Source organism: Sus scrofa, chromosome 4 (assembly GCF_000003025.6).
Source record: "Sus scrofa isolate TJ Tabasco breed Duroc chromosome 4, Sscrofa11.1, whole genome shotgun sequence".
Lineage (NCBI taxonomy): Eukaryota > Metazoa > Chordata > Mammalia > Artiodactyla > Suidae > Sus > Sus scrofa.
Window position 1 is genome coordinate 101788464 of NC_010446.5, and position 12788 is coordinate 101801251.

The 12788-nt window shown below is 38.5% G+C and overlaps 1 protein-coding gene across 1 annotated transcript in view; it reads left to right on the top strand.

The window, feature by feature from the left end:
- The window catches only part of WARS2 (tryptophanyl tRNA synthetase 2, mitochondrial), a 93647-nt gene that overhangs the window by 879 nt on the left and 79980 nt on the right, over positions 1 to 12788 (top strand).

Below are 12788 nucleotides of genomic sequence, written 5' to 3' on the forward strand. Positions count from 1 at the left end.
CAACGCAGGACCCCAGCTGTGTCAGCGACCTACACCACAGCTCACGGCAATGCTGGATTCTTAACCCACTGAGCAAGGCCAGGGATTGAACCTGCAACCTCATGGTTACTAGTCAGAATCGTTTCTGCTGGGTCATAACAGGAGCTCCAGTATTTAGTTTTTTACCCTCATAGCAAAAGAAAAAATATATATATTATAATTTTTATATATGCGTATGTATGTATACTCTTTCATTCAGAAATTTACTTCACCTAGACATTTACTAAATGTCTTCTACGTGCAATCTCATTGGTAGGCACTTTGCCATACATTTCTACATCTCTTGGGCAAAGTTCCAGGGAACTGGGGAGACACGAGATTCTGTGATTATTAGGTGGTTTTTTGGCATCCTTGCATATTCATTGTCGTAATGTATACGTGTGAGGATTTTTATGGTAACTAGTGGAGAGAGTACTGGACTGAAAGAAAACTGGAGGTGAAGGAATTTGTCACTTGCTAGTTGTGTGACAGGACAAGTCACTTAATTTCATTGGGTTTATTTTCTTTAGCAAGATGGGTGGAGGAATGGTTGGACTGGTTGGCACTTAGTGTTCCTTCAAGCTTTGGAAAATCAGTGGCTCCATGATTATGAAGCCAAAGTAAAACAGTGACATTAACTATGAAAACCAAGATTAAAGTTCTGCTTGGTCTTATCATCTCATAAATTATTTAGCTTTCTGTGTTTAAGTGTCCTTCATTGCCGTGGGCCTCATGAGATTTGTAAGGATAAAGGATATTACACTGGGAAGGTATTTGTCAACAAACTAGGTATTTCAGTGTTGTTTTATATTTCAGACAGCAGAACTGGAATTGGTTGATTACTATATCTATAGCTAATAGTGGCATATTAAAACCTGTGGATCAAAAGTAACTAAGTCATAGACCCAAACTTCTCATAACCAACTTAAGTGTTGAGGATGTCATGAGAAATAGAGAATCAGAGAGAGAAAGAAAAACAAAATACAGCCCACTAATGCTTGCCCAGGGAAATTTAGGGCATTAAATCATCGTAAATGCCGAAGAAAAGAATTCTTAAATATCTACTTTTTTCGGTGGTATTTATGAATATGGTAATCTTAACTATTGATCTGTATTGTTTCAGAGGGATGGACTGGGGGTTTGGGATTGGCATATGCACACTGGTATGTGGAATGATTGGCTAACAGGAACCTGCTGTATAGCACAGAGAACTGTACGCAATATTCTGTGATAATCTATGGATGTGATAATCTACAGAAAGAATGGATGTGTGTATATGTATAATTGAATCCCTATTGTACAGCAGAAATTATCACAACGTTGTAAATCAACTATACTTCAATAAAACTTAAAAAGAAAAAAAATTTTTTTTAATCTATATTGTTTCAGGATGTAAAATTTTCAGGACAGATGACTCTTTCCAAACCTTTAATTTAGGTTTGAGTAGAATATGAAATAAATATAAGCAAGAGCACTTTTTAAAGCATAATTCTACACATAACTTTAAGTAGTTGGGTTTTTTTGTTTTTTGTTTTTTTAGTTTTTTGGATTTTGAGGGTTTTTTTTGGTTTTGTTTTGTTTTGTTTTTTTGCTTTTCTTTTTAGGGCCGCACCTGCAGCATATGGAAGTTCCCAGGCTAGGGGTCGAATCGAAGATACAGCTGCCAGCCGGTGCCACAGCCACATCAATGAGCCTCATCTGTGATCTATACCATAGGTCAGGGATCAAACCCACGTCCTCATGGATACTGGTTGGATTTGTTTCTGCTGCACCACAACAGGAACTCCCTAATTTTAAATAGTTTTTAATTGATGTATAGTTGATTTACAGTGTTGTATTAGTTTCTGGCATATAGCAAAATAATTCAGTTATATATATATATATATATATGTAAATACATATATATTCTTTTTCATATTCTTTTCTATTGTGATTTATTACAGGATATTGAGTATATTTCCTTGGGCACAGTAGGATCTTGTTATCTATTTTGTGTATAGTAGTTTGTATCTGCTAATCCCAAGCTCCTAACTTATTCCTCCCCCACCCCCTATAATTTTCAGTCATTAAAAATTATGATTTGAGGAGTTCCCTTGTGCTGCAGTGGGTTAGAGATCCATTGTTGTCGCTGCAGTGGCTGCTGTTTGTTCAGTCCCTGGCCTGTGAACTTCCTTATGCCACAGGTGTGGCCAAAAAGAAAAAATATGGTTTGAAAGACTAGTGGAATCTTTTGAACGGCCAACTGAGAAAAGATGTAAAATTGCTTTCATAGTGTAATTATAACATTATGTTTGCAAGTAAATATTTATGTAAACATAGGTACTGGAAAAAAGCTGGAAGGAAACAACTATTAACTTTTTTTGTTTCTCTTTTGGTCTTCCTAAATAGTGAATTAAAAGTGATTTAGGGAGTTCCTGTCGTGGCGCAGTGGTTAACGAATCCGACTAGGAACCATGAGGTTGCGGGTTCCATCCCTGCCCTTGCTCAGTGGGTTAAGGATCCGGCGTTGCCGTGAGCTGTGGTGTAGCTTGCAGACTCGGCTCGGATCCCACGTTGCTGTGGCTCTGGCATAAGCCGGTGGCTACAGCTCTGATTCGACCCCTAGCCTGGGAACCTCCGTATGCTGCGGGAGCGGCCCAAAGAAATAGCATTAAAAAGACCAAAAAAAAAAAAAAAAAAAGTGATTTAAGTTTTCTTCTTTAAGCTTTCTGTATTTTTCACATGTTCTAAATTGAAGATATTATCACTTTCAGACCCAGAATAAAGTTTTAAAACATAAATCTCCAGGTAAATGCATAGTCATTAATATCATCTGTGTGTGATATTTTAGGTCTCTGAGAGAGATACTTGTCCTACAGTGCTGTTATTAAAATGGCCTTAGAAAAGTTATTAAAATGGCTTTAGAAAACTAAAAATTTATGGGCCACTTTTCCTGTATGTATCTTCCTTTTCTCTTGAAAAGCTTCCTTTGAAGTCAAAGAGACTTTGTGAACAGATGCAGAAATATGTGAAGGAAGAATTGGATTCTTAAACCAGATGCATTGGACATTTTTATGATATCTCATAACCTTTGTAGAAAACAAAAATTATTTTACAGGGGTTAGTACAGTGGAAAGAAATGTATATTTATCACATGAATGATTCTATCAAAAACTAAGAAATAGCAATTTGCCTGTTACTAGTTTTGGCTGTGCAGTTACTTGCTAAGGTGAGAAGCCAAAGCGGATGAGCCACAGCAGTGCTTTGCTAGAGTATTGAGATTCCTATGTTGTTTTAATGTTTTCTTTAAAAAAAGCAAAATCTTGGGTAATAAGCTTGGCATTGAGGATCTTTAGTTGTCTCAAGAGCAGGCTTTTGCCCCTCCAGGCTAGATGTAGACTCAAGTTTAAAATAAAAACTAAGGAGAAAACAGAAATAACAGTGTATCAAGCCATTCTCCTTATGAGATGTCTACAATTTATATGAAAGTGGTTTATTTTGCCAGGTGTTGCCTGACAGAAAACTGTTGAAGTCTGACAAGATGAGAGCAGTCACAGAGTCAGAGGAATGAAGATCTGACATGTTGTGTTTAAACACTGGTGGCATTAGGTAAATTTAAGCCTGTCATCATTGACCAAACACAGAATCCATGCTTTTTTAAGCCCTAACTTATGATTGTATTATGCAAAGAGTGAAATATCGATGGTTAGTAGACTTTTGCAAGAATATTTGTAATCATTCAGGTAAAATATAAAATGTCCACATCTTATCACAGTTGAACAGTGCATTTCATTATTAGCTGTCTCAACTTGGGTTTGGCCAGTATTAACATACTGTTCTACTGTTAATGGCCACTAAATGTGACCATTAGTTGAAAGAATCATGCCTGCAAACAAATAGGCAAGATATTAAATTTTTGATTTTGTATTTAGTTCTCACAACACAAGACTTTTTTAAAAAGTTCCTCTTTTTTAAAAACATTTTTTTATTTTAAAATAATCTGAGATATACAAAGTTGCAAACTTAGTACAGAATATTCCTGTTTACTCTTCACCAAGCAGTTTCTTCTTGCATAATGTAATATAATTACCAAAGCCAAGAAATTAACTTGGGACAATTTCAAATTTCACCATTTTTTTCCACTAGTCTCCTCTGGTCCAGGATCAAATCCAGGATTCCATATTGCATTTCATCGTTATGTCTCCTCCAGTCTATGGTGCTTCCTCAGTCACTCATGGCCTTGGCCTTTTTTAAGAGAATTGGTCGATTATTTTGTAGACTGTCCTTCAGTTTGGATTTATTTGATGTTTTCTCATGACTAGTCTACCTTATGGATTTTATCAAGAGTACTATGGAAGAGATACTGTTCATAACAAGGATTTAAGGCAAATACTAACATTTATTTTATACATATGGAATAGACTTTAGTTAAGTAATTTGCCTAATGTCACAAAACTAATTAATTATGGAATTAGGATGGTAAAATTTACTATTGTCACTTCAGTCCATATTTTGCAATTAGTATTTGTTATCATAGGGTTCTGTGATCTTAATGGCATTCAATTGGAATAGTATTCCTGTGACTTTTGCCTTAGCTTTTCTCTGCCATGTATTGTCCATCCAACATACAATGTGAACTAATCCTAGAAAGCTATCAGGAGCTGCTATGGCCAGCTGGGAATTTTACTGGTTGATCAGGCTACCTCATCTCTCTGTGCTTGTCTTAAATGGTACATAAGGGTTTGGTGTGGATTCACTCTAAAACTCCTTTTAAGCTCAGTCTATTAATCCACTTGTATAAAGTGCTTTTTAGGTTGATTTTCCTTATGAAGTGACTTAGTTTATTAGAAACAATAATATTTCAATTCTTTGAAAATGTCTTTGAGTAGCTAATGAAGCCTCTGATGGTAACTTCTGAAAATAGAGAGGAGGAATAGTAAATAAATGCTGAGCATTTATATTAACAACTCTTATGACAGCCACAGCCAGGATGCTGACCCCCCCCACCCCCGCCCATGTGTTGCATGGCTGTGGGTTACAAAAGAACTGTCTGTGGAGGCTTCCACAGATATATAGAATCCTGAAAATATTGTTCTGTCCATTTAATGAAGTAGGAAACTAAGGCTCTGAGAGATTAGGTAATTTTCCTAAGTCCCAGAGCGAGGAAATGGCAGTGCGAGGATTCATACTGAGCCTTGCCTGTGCTTTTCCCACTTGACCAGGAGTAGTCTCTTATCAAATAAAATCTTACATGAATCCTTCTTAAATAAAACAGATAAAAGCAGGAGTGGGAAAGTAGCTGCAGTCCTGCTTGTTTGGACCCTCCTACCCTTCCTGCCACCCTCCCTCCACACACCAGCAGAGGCCCCTGAGATGGTGCCACACAATCTTGGATTTCTTAAGATGAAGTTTGAAAAATACTTCAGCGTCCTTAAACATCCAAATGAGTTTGTTGATTTAGGACCACATATGGTTGATGGATACTTTTTAAGGAGCTGCTCTGTAAATGACTGGTTTGAGAGGATTTACTTTGAAAATGTGTGTATTTTATCAATAGAAATGCAGCCTTTGTTCTCTTTATCTCAGGCTATGAGAGTACTTAAGATAATAGCAGTCAATTTTCTTTCCTCCCTTCCTTCCTAATTTCTTTCTTTTGTACCAAACACAGCTTCCTGATGCACAATATGCTGATGTTTGTGCACAAAGATGACACTCCAGTTCTGCTCTTGGTCCTATTTTGCCACCACCACTCAGGGGTTCAGGAATTTCTCTGCTAGAGGCTGCAGCATGAGGCACAAGCCTTCTTCCTGATTGTCCACAGGAGAAATGTAGTCACTTTAGAATGAAGCTTCTCTGCTCTGTGAGACACTAGATGCAGAGAGATAATTTATAGGCACAGAGGTGATACACTGACTCCAGCTTGACTGAATTTAACTCTGCTCACGGATTTATAGTTTTCTCTCTTTATCATTTCTTAGCAATACTTTATCTTTTATTCCCAGTCAGAGGCTTCATACTTTTTCTTAACTTGCCGGCTTAGCAAAGCAAGGTCATATCTAGGCTTGCACTACCCTATCACTTGACTTCTAACAGTCCTGTCATCATTTACCAAAAACTCATCTGCACTCTCTTTTTCCTCGTGTTGAACCTACTTCTGATGGGCTAAGAACTGCCTTTTTGACTGCCTCTTTGTCTCTTCCAAAGCACAATCGAGCTACCCTGATTTCTAGCCGGTAGAGGTTCTCACAACTTCCACTTTTACATTCCCTGCCCTCCAGGCTGGAACACCAACCAGTGGACAGACAGAGATGTCAGCTTCTCCTTAGCATTCCCTTAGCTCTGGCTGTGACTGTGCAGTGGATGGGGCCTGAATGAGCTTGGATTTGTTGCTTCTTGTTTAGGTTTTGGGGATAATGGTGGATTTTTCATCAAGACATTTGAAAACATAAAATAACAAATCTCACCTAGTAAAACATTCTCAAGTGGAATCTACTGTTTTCATTAATAATAACATCCTGTTCTAATATAGCACTTTATAGTTTTCAGAATGGTTCATGTGTTCTCATTTAGTCTTGAGGACAACCTACAATATTTCGCTATTTAGCCATCTGAAATTTTTACTCATTGATTAAATTTTCATTCTGTTCCCCCCCTTTTTCTTATTGGTTTTATAATGATGATGAATCTAAATAAGTAATTATCATTTTTATTTAAGTAGTATCAAGGGATACAATTTTCTTATTTGTACTATACTACCCAGATTGATTTAATGTTTAATTCATTTTTGGCCCCTAGTCTGGCAGGACTGTGACAGTTTCAGTTATTACTAAATATGATGTCAGAGGGAGGTAATATCAGCACACATTTATTGGATGCTTACCATGTACCATCATAGTTTGAAGTACTCGATGTGCATTGTCTCATTTAATACTTACAATCCAATGAGGTGGGTATTAATATTACCCCATTTTATAGATGATGGTACTGAGAAGTCAAATAACTCATCCAAGGTCACATAGCAAGTATGAAAGCCAAGATATAAATTCAGGTAGTCTCATTCCAAACTCTGTGTACCAAATGTAATAAAAAAAATTAAATTCTGAAACAAATTACCCATGTTAATATGCTGATAACTGCCATGCAAACTTTTAAATTTGTTCCGTGAAAGCCCTTATATATCTTGCCATGGTGACGTACAGAGTTCAAATTATAAATCATCCTTTGTTGTTGCTATTCCTACCGTCTTGTTTGTCTCAATGAATTATGAGAAAGGAGCAAAGCTGTCCTGTAAATTTATCTCCGTGTCTCTATTTGGCTACTGCCACTAGGATTACCCTGTGTAAAATAAGGGCTTTTAGCACATAAGTCCCAAGGTGCATGTAGGAAGTTCTGTTTATATACAGTCTATAGCTAAAAGGTCAACCCGTGCACAGCCTTGCAGGAAGAGGGGAGGTGGTGAGTGCTGAAGCTTATGGATGGCCAGGGGACCACTATCTAGGGTCTAGTTGGGATTTATGACTAGAGTACTTTCTTCAAAAGTAGCAGAGGTGCAAAGTGGGACGATGTGAAAGATGAAGGTAATTGTGGGCCATTTCTATAAGGAGTAAGTCAGAATTTTATTCTCAAATCTTCTTATTCCAAAAAGTTCTTAGAGGAGTCTTTAATTCACAAGTTGGCTTAAAGTGAATTATTACCAATTAGTACATTAATTAGGGTATTATTGAGCCTTTACAATTAGTGACATTGAACAGAGTTTATTTTCTATACCAGTCCAAGGGCTCCTCACGAACATTTCCTTATACTCCCATGAACAGAGACTTTGCATGGACCGTTCTGTTTTATATTCTCTCAAACCCCACTCTTTACGCACTGTTATTAATTTGGCCCTTTTTCGAGAAGCAGGAGAATGGAATGGTGAAGGGAAATGGACCTGTTTACTTAAATTCCTGCTTTAGATTCCTGTCCTCCCATGGGGAGAATGGTCTGAGCAGCCAGTTCATAAATTTGCTGGAAGAGAGAAGAGGTCTCTTGGGCTGGGGGGTAAGTGTATAGCATGAAGGTGGAGCCCCAAGGGAAATGTTAAGGACCAGACTGTGTGGAGCCCTTGCCCGTTTTGGGGAGAGAGCCAGGTTGGCCCTCCGTGGAAACTCGTTACCTGGCCATCTTGGTTGTGAAGGGAAGTCCTTCCGTGCAGGCAACAGTGGCTTCTGCCATGGCTGGCAACTTTCCAGCCACCCCCATGCTGTGAAATTCAGTAACCCAGAGAAGCAAGTGTCTAGAGGACCAACAGTCACATGAACATTATAGTTGTCAGTTTAGCGTTGACTGGCTTCTCACTAAGGGCCAGTGTGGTAAGATGGAAGGGGTGTGGCTCTTGGGATCAGTCAAGCCTGGCTCCACTACAGGCTGACTGTGTGATATCATGCAAGTCACTCGACCTCACCACATGTCAGTTTGCTCATCTGTAAAGTATTAACAGTTACACTCTCACGGTAAGAATTTTATGTGAATTCGAGATTCTGCTACGTGTGTAAGGTCCCTTGACCAGTACACAGCACCTGATGGGTCCCCCGTGCTTGGTGATGACTATTTCTTCAATAGTATGTAATTCTACTCGGCAGCCTTTCTCTTACCAATCTTAAAAATCTTTTGATTCCTTCCACCTCCACACTCTCCTTCTCCTCCCCTAACCCTAAAACGATCTGACTAGATTAACTTTCCAAAAGCAGTTTGCTAATTTTGTTGTTCCCTTGCTGAGAAACCTTTGGGGACTTCTCATAAAATTCAGCCTCCTTATACCCCCACATTCAAGGCCTTCTACAAACCAGATCCAAAACACTTCTCTGGCCATTGCCATCCTACATGGATCCTTTGCCCTGGTAAAGGTAGAATTTCCAAGTTTGCTCAGAGCTATTTCCTTTTCCTCCTTTGTTAATGTCACTGTCTCTTCTTGGAAAGACCTTTCTTCCCATTCTAGTTTGTATTCCACCATTCTTTGAAATAAAAAGCAAATAGCAATGTAACAACACCCATGTATAGGTTCTACAAAATTTTGTTCTTAAGCTGGAAATGACTGCTCCCATTTTGAAATTTGAATTTCTTTCTTATAGAAATTAACAAGTTCTTCCTTAGATTTTCTCTGTTTATAGACATTTGCTTTAGGACGGTGGAGAGCTTTCTAGTGTTCATTCGGACCTTCATGAGCACTCTAGAATGAAACAGTTGATAATCTGTCTGTTGTTGCAGAGGTGCCTTAGGCTGCCACACAGCAGGCCGACCTTACCAGGACTATGTTCCTAGAGGCCCCCCCAGTCGTGAAAGATGGGGCAGGAAGGGTTCCTCCTTTTGAGCCCTGGCTATGATAACTACATATGTGCAAAAATGAGTTATTTCTTGAACCTTTGACATAATAATTCCTGTAACAGAAAAAGCTCGATAAGCATTTACTGAATGAATGAATTCAGTGAAGAATAAATCTAGTAAGACATAAGAAAGTACATACTGTTGGCATTCAGCATATTGTTGAATTTAAACCACATACTCTTGTGTATATTTTTATGTCTGATTACAGAAGATTTTTGCTGTTTGCTGCAGTTAATAAGTGATCTTATTACCTTAAGTTTCCAGATGCTTCTAAGTGATTGAAAGATAATATTGGTTTCATTTCAATAGTTTTCTAAGTAGGCCCTGAATTTCCAACTCATCGCTATAACTGACTTTTTTTTTTTTTTTTTTTTTTTTGCTTTTTAGGGCCGCACCTGTGGCACATGGAAGTTCCCTGTCTAGGGGTCAAATTGGAGCTGTAGTTGCCAGCCTACGCCATAGCCACAGCAATGCCAGATCTGAGCCACATCTGCAACCTATACCACAGCTCACAGCAATGCCAGATCCTTAACCCACTGAACAAGGCCAGGGATCGAACCTACATCCTCATGGATACTATTCGAGTTCATAACCTGCTGAGCCACAACAGGAACCCTCTACAACTGACTTTTATTGCCACTCTAGCCCTAATTTTATTTTTCATAAGTGTAGCTAGTTATACTGGGGTTTGCTACTTCTATATATTACATTACAGTTGTTACCTCTGTATATAGAAAAGTGTAGACAGCTTCAGGATTAAGATGAGATTTTAATTTGAATGTAGTTTTGCCTCAGGAAACTGTCTAGTTCAATAAATGTGTTTATTATCTATACAACAACTGACATTTTGTTTTTTACTTGATAGAAGTATGCTTTCTCAACTCATGAAGGAAGTAAAAGGCTCATTTATTGTATCAACCTTGCCTTTTTTCTTAATTGTTCATTTTAAGTCCATTTGAAGCAACCTGTGAAGGCATTCTTAGGACTTTGCTCTATAGATCTTGGCGTACCCTGCAGAGAGAGAGAAAATAGCCCTACGTCTCTGCACTGCATGTTATACTGTGTAGACAGACAGGCCATTTGTAAGCGTCCCATCTAAAGCTATTTCATTTTTCTTTGCATCATGGTAAGAGTAGAGTAGTATGATTTGAGAATTTATATCTACATTACAAAGAACTTACATTTTCTTCTTTTAAAATGGCCTAGTGGCATTTTAGCAGTTGGTAAGGAAAGTTTGTTAGAATTGCTTACCAGTTTATCATTTACATGTTTAATAAAACCTGAAATCAACCTAGCATAATCATAGAACTATTATAGAATGTCATGTCTGTGAGAAAGGGTTTGATTGCAGCATCTTCCTGATAAGTCCGTGACTGCATTGGCCAAACATCTTGTTAAACCCAGGACCAGTTGTACCCATCAATCTTTAAAATGTCTTGGAAATTCCAGCGTTTCAACATCCACACGACATCGCCCACATTGTTTTTCACATTCTAAAATGGAAGAGAAATTCTTTAGCAGACCATGTGTCCTTAATTTTGATTGGGAATATATTAACATATCTATGACTCAAATAAAGACACAGCTTATCCAACCTCATCTTATTTTTCTGTCTAAATAGCAGACTTTTTGGTCAGTCATCCATGACTCCTCTCTTCCTGAAAGTCAAATGCCCGCCTTTACACTGACTATGGAGATAGGGTCATCCAGGTTCCATGTGGACCACATGTTAAAAGGGATGGAGAGAGAGAGGAGTGTTCTTCAAAAAAAGTAACAAAGCCAAGACCACTGACAGAATTACTGTCAACTTAGTAGCGCTTAAATTTTTGTCTTTAGAGAGTTCAATCTTTGGGAGAGAGGCTAGAGTTGAAAAATCCAACAGGGAGTTGGGAAAAAGAATCATCAGGGTGTGGATGTAAAGATTCCAAGGGGCTATAAAATTTCAAAGAGAAAATGAAGGGCTATAGTATGATAAAGACTAAAAATTGTCTCTTGGAGTTTCTGATTGCTGTATCACTGATGATGTTAGCAACAACAACAGCTTTCGAAGAGTTACTGGTACAGACCAATGACAGGGAGATGAGAGGTGAGGCAGTGGGGATTGCTCTTGTGAGGATCCTGCATGAAAATGAAGTGTCAGGGAGGGAGAAGGGAGCTGTAGAGAATGACCTGACCAAGTGAATTTTTTGGAAGGTAGGGTCTTTTAGGATGGGAGAGACTTTAGCATGAGTATAGACGTAATATAAAGATGGAGAGATTGAAGATACAGGAAAGAAATGTAACCCAGAGCAAATGACTGAACTCTAGGAGAAACAGATCAACTCTGAGACTGGGAGAAAGAGGTAGAGGTGGCTGTGTGTCTAGATGAGTTTGCTGTGATGGGAAATTCAGGAGCTCTAAACCTTGGTGGATATAATTCTCCAGGGGGCTTCAGTCCTGAGATGATGGAAGGAATTAGTGGTTCAGCAGATGGGCTCTAAAATCAGAATGCTTGGGTTCAGAGTCAGGTTCTTCTACTCAGTAATTGGAAGTCCTTGAGCAAGTTACTGAACTTCTCTGTACCTCATTTTCTTCATCTGTGAGTTGAAAACTTGAACCCTGGGAGTTCCCATTGTGTGCTTAGTGGGGTACAAACCTAACTAGTATCCATGAGGATGCGGGTTTGATCCCTGGCCTTGCTCAGTGGGTTAAGGATCTGGCATTGCCACGAGCTGTGGTGTAGGCTGGCAGCTACATCTCCGATTTGACTCCTAGCCTGGGAACTTCCATATAACACAGGTGCAACCCTAAAAAGCAAAAAAAAAAAAAAAAAAGGCTTGAACTCTATACAAGACTGTTAGAGTTCAGAGCTTACTAAAGCTCTGCTCCACCATTAACTAGCAATATGTCCTTGACAAGTCACTTAACCTTTCTGTGTGCCTTAACTTCTTCCTTTGTAAAGTGGAGACAATAGTGTCTATGGAACTACGTGGGGATTAAATGAGTTAATATTTATAAGCGTCTGTAACATACTAGGCACATTGTGAGCGCTATATAAGGTTTAAAAAAATGACTCAGTAAGCAGTATTGAGAGTTGAGGGCCTAAGAAACTATAACTTAGATTTATATGTAGATTCTGCATTGTTTTAAGATATTTTTCACCAAAAGTGCTTGGCTACCGAGGTATTTAAGTGAAGAATGAAGTTTCTAGCCCTGACCCAGGATTAGAATTTTTGTGGGGACATAAAGGCAAGGTTCCTAATAAGAGCATAGCCCAAGTGATTGACCTTGGGGCCAAGCTAGGTAGGGAAAAGAGGTCAGATGGGGACTGCTGCACAAGGAAAAAAAATGGAAAAATCAGAGGCTCTGATTTCTAAGCTTGGAGAGAAAGTATAATGGGAATAAAAGCATGAAAGAGTTGAAAGGTAGAAGGTTGTAGATTCAAGGGA